The sequence below is a fragment of the Prionailurus viverrinus genome, unplaced genomic scaffold (assembly GCF_022837055.1).
Source record: "Prionailurus viverrinus isolate Anna unplaced genomic scaffold, UM_Priviv_1.0 scaffold_61, whole genome shotgun sequence".
Classification (NCBI taxonomy): domain Eukaryota; kingdom Metazoa; phylum Chordata; class Mammalia; order Carnivora; family Felidae; genus Prionailurus; species Prionailurus viverrinus.
The window spans coordinates 532,563-539,615 of NW_025927623.1; the positions used below are offsets into that span (position 1 = coordinate 532,563).

At 41.4% G+C, this 7,053-nt stretch overlaps 1 long non-coding RNA gene across 2 annotated transcripts; it reads right to left on the reverse strand.

The window, feature by feature from the left end:
* Positions 1-707: 707 nt before the first annotated feature.
* LOC125159773 (uncharacterized) lies at positions 708-6,023 on the reverse strand. 2 transcript variants are annotated; one of them, XR_007149903.1, is made up of 3 exons: positions 5,893-6,023; positions 4,424-4,535; positions 708-764 (listed from the first exon to the last, which is right to left on the reverse strand). It is a non-coding gene; the product is annotated as an uncharacterized LOC125159773 (long non-coding RNA). The 2 variants fall into 2 exon arrangements; XR_007149904.1 differs by lacking the exon at positions 708-764 and adding an exon at positions 2,247-2,297.
* Between the last annotated feature and the right edge of the window lie 1,030 nt (positions 6,024-7,053).

Here is a 7,053-nt window from a genome sequence, read left to right on the forward strand (position 1 = left end):
CTTATTTCTGAAAGTTAAAATTTCCACAAATCAATCCAAATGAAATAAGCAGAGGCAATGATCCACTTATAAAATTCTCCTCTAGGGGCGCCTGGGTGGCGCAGTCGGTTAAGCGTCCGACTTCAGCCAGGTCACGATCTCGCGGTCCGGGAGTTCGAGCCCCGCGTCGGGCTCTGGGCTGATGGCTCGGAGCCTGGAGCCTGTTTCTGATTCTGTGTCTCCCTCTCTCTCTGCCCCTCCCCAGTTCATGCTCTGTCTCTCTCTGTCCCAAAAATAAATAAAAAACGTTGAAAACAAAATTTAAAAAAATAATAATAAAATAAAATAAAATAAAATTCTCCTCTAATCTAACGATGTCTTCTATCGTCCTCTGTGCTGACATGGTACCCTGAAATCATGATGTCTTCGCTCTGACATTTGCCTAGGGTCTTAGGATCTTTCTATATCATTCTCCCCCTCCAGACTTCCCCTAACTTTGCACTGACAGAAAAAAACAGAGTTGTTTCCTCCAAGATATCGTTTTCGTCCCAACTGTCACATTTTAGTTGGAGCATCTGAGATGCCAGGGGTTCTACGCAGTCTCCGCTTCAGGACACACACACACACACACACACACACACACAAACACAGAAAAATAACACTTACTTTTGTACAATAGTCATGAATCTTCGTAACTCATGCTGCCTTTTTTTCTGGATCCAACGTTGTATGCATAGCCATGTCTCTCTTCACTCTGTAGTCTTTATGCATTTCATCTGTTAGACCTTTACAAAAAAAAAGTTTAGAAAAGATATAGCTAAAGAAGCAAGAATAGTGTAAACTCTCTCGTGTAAACGAGAGAAGCCTTGACCACTGCACCTGCAAGAGGAAGAACCAGCAGAGAGAAGGCAGCTCTGGGCCATATGGAGTATTATGAAAAGCCGGTACTTCTACATCCTAACACCTGGGGCTCACAAGGGGTGGACTTCTCTGAAGACTGCATAAATCTGTAGTACCTGTCAGGTAGCATAGCTCAGGAACCAGCATTATAGGCTCATGGGGCGTGTCCTGTTGGCTCTTTTTCCATTTGCCTTTGCTGACCAAAAGTGGCTGAGTTAGGTCAGTGACCACTAGACCCTGTTGCTGCTCAACAGAAACAAGAAAGAACACTGATGTACTATCAGTGAAGCCTCAGCAAAGTCACATAAATATGTACAGAAGTGCATTTTGGGGTCACCAACAGAGGCCTGGGGGTGTGCTGGTGATACGGTTTCCTCAAGTTTAAGAACGCATTAAAGATACTCTTAATATTCTCTTAGATAGACGTCCCGCAGATGGCCTCTTTTTTTCGGTCAACACACGTAGCCAAGGAGAGCGGGATTCTCACAGACATTATATTGGGGGTCATTGTACGATCCTTTCACTACCTATAAGTAAACGTATGACAGACTCTTAGGATCTGTATTTCTCACTACAGCACTGTCTTAAAGATTCCTCAAACATACTTGAGAACTTTCAAGAGGATTCCCAGACGAAGGGGTGGGCAACAAACCCAGTCAACTTTTTAGAGTTGCAATTCCACATCTATTCCCAACATGCCTCCCGCATCATTTCTCCTAAACTCTCAGTCCCTGCTTCCAGGAGGAAGAGATATTTGCCAAGACTTCCTACTCCTGGGCTGCAATTTCCGTGCCACAAACTGCCTTTACTCTCCAACACACAGCAATGGTTCTTCATAGATCCTTCCATGCCGATCAGCAAGGTCCTCATCAGTAGGAATTTAGCCACATGAATTCTGGTATTATTTGCCTGCTAAACATCCCGAGAACTTCAAAGGAGTTCCTACCCGCGACAAAACTTCACATCCAGTGTTCATGGCTCTTTTTCTCTTAAGCTGAACTATTAGTTTTAATTCGTATGATCTCATTGCAGACTATACGTGGGGTTTTTTTCACACATAGAGTAGTCTTTACTTATTTGAAAGACAGCTGGGATTCACCCCCATTTTCCTGGTTCTAGAGTCTTCAGGCCCAAGCTTGTGCAGGTGTCTACATGTGTGTAGAATCATGGCATCCTTTTAGGGCCTCATCTATCAAAACCTTTGGACGAGCTATTCTTCCTGTCAAAAACTTTGGGAAACACGCTTCTTATTTCCCATAGCTGCCATGCAACATCCTAGAAGGATCTCCTCCTCCAACATCAACTTCTGCATCTAAACAGGAGTTCTGTGGTCCTTCTTTGCAGCATTATGAAACCTTTTTTAAAGGCCAGGATGGTACTTTCCTTCTAAGGGCTCATCGATCGATTCCAGGATTTTTCTAGAGATCATGACAACAGGGCAACTAAATTGCCATCTGTCATTAGACTGAGTTCCCACCAGGGCATCCCAAGACGACCCAAATCGTTTCAAATATTTCAGCCCATCTGTTTTTTTTCCTCAATTAAACCTGCTGAAACCACAGTCTTAGGTTTCTTTTACATCCAAGGCTCCTGCCTATCAACTCGTGCCAAGAAGGTAGTTTGTCTTCATGTGACAAATCGTCTAATTATCCCCAAACCCACTGCTCTGTGATGCCAGCATGTGTGAATTTACTACAACCTATATATATTTGAACTTCTATGTGCTAGTCATGGTATCAGACAGAAGAGGTATTTACAAGGAGCAAAACCAACATTGTCATGCCCTGGTAGAACTCTGTCTACAGAGAGGGGAGAGATTCATAAAATAACCACTCAAATACAGAATTCCGAATTGGGATAGACGCTATGAAATGCAAGAGCACAACAGAACAGGGGGACCCCACAGAGGCCTGAGGTTGCAGGTTGGTGTGGGGGTGGGGCGGATGTACTCTGGATACCCAGCACGGTTCTTCTCAGTCAAGGACATTTGAGGTCAATTTGGAGAATGAACAAGCAAATATCAGCCTGGTATCTCCATCTACCACCTCCATCAGAGCCTAAGTCAACCCCAAAGTCCCTAATCTTCTCACACCGACTCCCCCATTGTAGTAAATAACTCTGGGCATCCACTCACTTCCTACCTCTCCCACCCTAATCCTGGTCACCATTATCATTGACCTAAAGTGACTTAGCCACCTCCTCACTGATGTCTCTGCCTCCCTTTTTACCCACATACAGCCCGTTCCTTGTAATTAGACACATATCTGTAAAATAAAACGTATCACTTCATCCATCTGTATAACATCTGACAATATCTCATTTGTCTCAGTGGACAGAACTTTATACAACGTGGCCCCCACTTCATCCTCTGATTTCATACCCTACAACCCAAGGATGTCCTCCCCGCAACCATGTGCACTTCTTCACAGAATAATCTAGCCTTGTTTGGGATCTGGATACATCTCGCCCATCTGGAAAGTGGGGTCTTTTCTCTTCTCCCTCATTTGCACACAGCTTGCTCCTTTCAGACCTTCACATACCAGCTTCTCAGAGCTTTCCATGACCACCTACCCTGAACCACCAGACACCGTCCATAATACCTCTCAGTGTTCATTATGTGGATATATCCCTCATAACCCTTAGAACAGTCTTGTCTGCCGTATCTCTTCCTGCTGTAAGGATGCAAGTTCCTTAAGAACAGACAACTCAGTAGTCTTACCAATGTATACCCAAGATGTGTAATGGGCACTCATTAAGTGCTTTTTTGGACTGAATGAACAAGAACTAAGTATGAAGCACAAGTGAGGATAATGTAATAGCACCATCCCCTTGAAGGGATGCCAGAAGGCTGTGTAGCCTTAGTGGTTCCAAGTAGCCATGGTTTGGATTCCAGTATAAAAATACAAGCTGTTTTTTTAAAAAATATTTATAAGTTCTTTCCATTTGCTACAGATATCTGTAATTCCTTTCTCTCATCTGCCAAAGCTAGAAAACTAATCTCGTCAACTAGCGTATCTTTGTGCACCAAGCTAAGTTTACTTAGGTTTTTCTGAACAGAGATTGAGGAATCCATGAGTTCTGCGATTCCACACACAGCTGGCATGGTTCCAGGTGGTAATTAGTCATTTGTTTCTTCTTTTCAAACCAAATTCTATAGGGCTCAAACTTCTATATAAGGAAAGTGTTCACATATGAAGTCTTGCCATATTTTCTACCCAATGTTCCATCAACATGTTTCAAACTACCATAGCCTCCTCTTAGGCCCACGGGAGAGGCCATATTGGAGCCATTCTAATCATGTGACATTACCCTATATATGAGGCACTCGAATGCATGGATAATAGATCTGTCAAGTTACACTACCACTACGGAGAAATTTTATAATAGATTATATATATGTTATAGGTTAATAGATGACGTTATATTATTAGAATCTAACATACAGGACTCTATATTGCACATGTATTTTTATGAGACGTATATTTGACTACATAATAAGAACAAAATGAGATTTAAATACATTGAAAGACAGGAGATTTCCTACCTCCTTCTGGTAGTCTACAAAGGTGATTTCCTCACCACCTGATTTCTTAAACGTACTTCTGGGAGTCTCCTCCCAATTAATAGTATCCACTCGATAGGTTCTATTGTTATACCTGTGGAATGGTCACAACACCTAGTATTATTCCCAACATATTTATGGCATGGGATCATGTAAGAAGTGAGAAGCTTTAAATCCTACAAGAAATTTCAGGATATATCCACTTTAGTAAATTCATATGACATATAATTCACCTATGTAAGGCTACAATCCAATGGTTTCAATATATTCACAGAGTTGTAAATCCTATACATTTGCCTACCCACCCTATTTCACATGAATTGAATGATACAGTATGTGACCTTTCCTGACAGCCTTCTTCCACTTCGTGTACTACTTTTCAAGGTTTATCTATGCTGTAGCATGATTGGTATTTCATTCCTTTTTGTTGCCAAATGACACACTATTTTATGGATATACATTTTTATTTCCCTTTGTCAGCTGATGAACATTTGAGTTGTTAACACCTTTGAGCTATTACGAAAAATGAGATCATGGACATTCATGTATCAATTCTGGTAGGCATTGGTGTTCATTTCTCTTGGGTATAAAACTAGGAATAAATTGCTGACTCATATGGTGACACTATATTTAGCATATTGAGAAGGGCCATCCTGTTTTCCAAAGAGACCACACCATTTTTACTTCTACCAGCAGTATTTGACGGGTGGTTCCAACTTTTTCACATCCTTGCTAACACTTAATCTCTGCCTTTTCAAATTTAGCCATCATACTATGAAGGGGTATTTCACTGTGGTTTGACTTTGCATTTCCCTGATGGCCAATAATATTGAGTATCTTTTCATGTGATTATTGGCCATTTGTATATTTTCTTTGGAAGCCTGTCTATTCAGATCCTTTGCCCATTTTTTGAAAGTTGGGTTAAAGAAATAAGTGAAAGTTAGGTTCTCTTTTCATTATTGACTTGTAAACATTTCTTACATATGGAGAAGCAAGTTGTTCCGGAGATATGTGATTTCAAACGTTCTCTCATTCTGTTCCTTTTTTTTTTTCTTTCTTTTTCTTAACTTTAAATTTTTTGTAACGTTTATTTATTGTTGAGACAGAGAGAGACAGAGCATGAACAGGGGAGGGGCAGAGAGAGAGGAAGACACAGAATCTGAAGCAGGCTCCAGGCTCCTAGCCATCAGCCCAGAGCCCGACGCGGACTGCGACATCGTGACCTGAGTTGAGTCGGACGCTTAACCGACTGAGCCACCCAGGCGCCCCCCCCCCTTTTTTTTTTACTTCAAAGAAAGAAAGTTTTCAATTTGGTGAAGTCCAATTTATGTTTTCCTTCTGTCATCCCTTCTCTGTTGGCATTTTATTTTATAAGGTTTTCTCTAAGCCAAAGTCAAGAAAATTTACTCCTAGATTTCCTTCTAGGAATTTTATAGAGTTTTAACGCTTACCTTTAGGTCTATTTTTAGTTAATTTGGGGGATAAATTGGAGTTAATTTTGTATCTTCTGTGAGGAATGGCCAGGTGGATATCCAGTGGTCCCAGCAATATTTGAGGAAACGAGTATTCCTTCCCCAAGAAAGCAGTCTTGAAAGTCTTGAAAATCAATGGCCTATAAATGTGAGGGTTAACTCCAGAATTCCCAATTCTATTCCATTGATTTTTAGGTCTATCGTCATACCAGTATCCCACTGTCCTGATTCCGAGAGCTTTGTCGTAAATTTTGAAATTGGGAAGCAAGAATAAAGTCGAGGACTCCTAAGATGATGCTGGCCAAGCAGCTTTACATCCACGCTCTTCAGCTTAAAATGTCTGGTCTAGAAGAAGATTAAAAGTAAAACACTTCCGTCAAGTGGACATTTGCGAATGGATGATAATTAAGCCCTGATTTTTAAAAATAGTTAGACACAAAGCAAGAGAAATGAAATTTGGAAGGAGCATATTCTGTTACATGTGAGAGCAGGTTCAGAGCAGGTGACTGGATCAACATCAGGAATCACAAGAGCAGCAAAATCTACAACTGAATCTTATCTCTCTCTCATGCTGTAGAGCCAGATGAGGAAAGCGTGGATGGATTCTCACCATTCCCATGCTATTTCTGCCTCTGACCTTTATGTTTATTGATTCGAAAACTGTAGGACCATCTCTTATGGGGGGAAAAGGTTCTCAAAGAGATTGGATAGGTTTGTAAAAAGCAGACTCACAGGACACCTGTGTGGCGCAGTTGGTCAAGTGTCCGACTTCAGCTCAGGTCATGATCTCATGGTTCGTGGGTCCGAGCCCCACATCAGACTCTGTGCTGACAGTGCAGAGCCTGGAGCCTGCTTCAGATTCTGTGTCTCCCTCTCTGTCTCTGTCTCTGTCTCTCTCTCTGCCCCTCCCCCACACTCTCTCTGCTTCTCTCAAAAAAAAGAATAAACATTAAAAAAGTTAATGAACACAGATGTAAAAACAATTGATCCAACTAATTCTTTAAAATTTCCATAGCATCTTTCCTTTGGGATTTGTTATCACCATGCATTATTAGATCAAGCAGTTTGCATTCGGAGCAGTTTGTGGTTCACATCAGCACAGAGGGTAATGCTGGTTTCATACTCAAGAATAGAAGCACT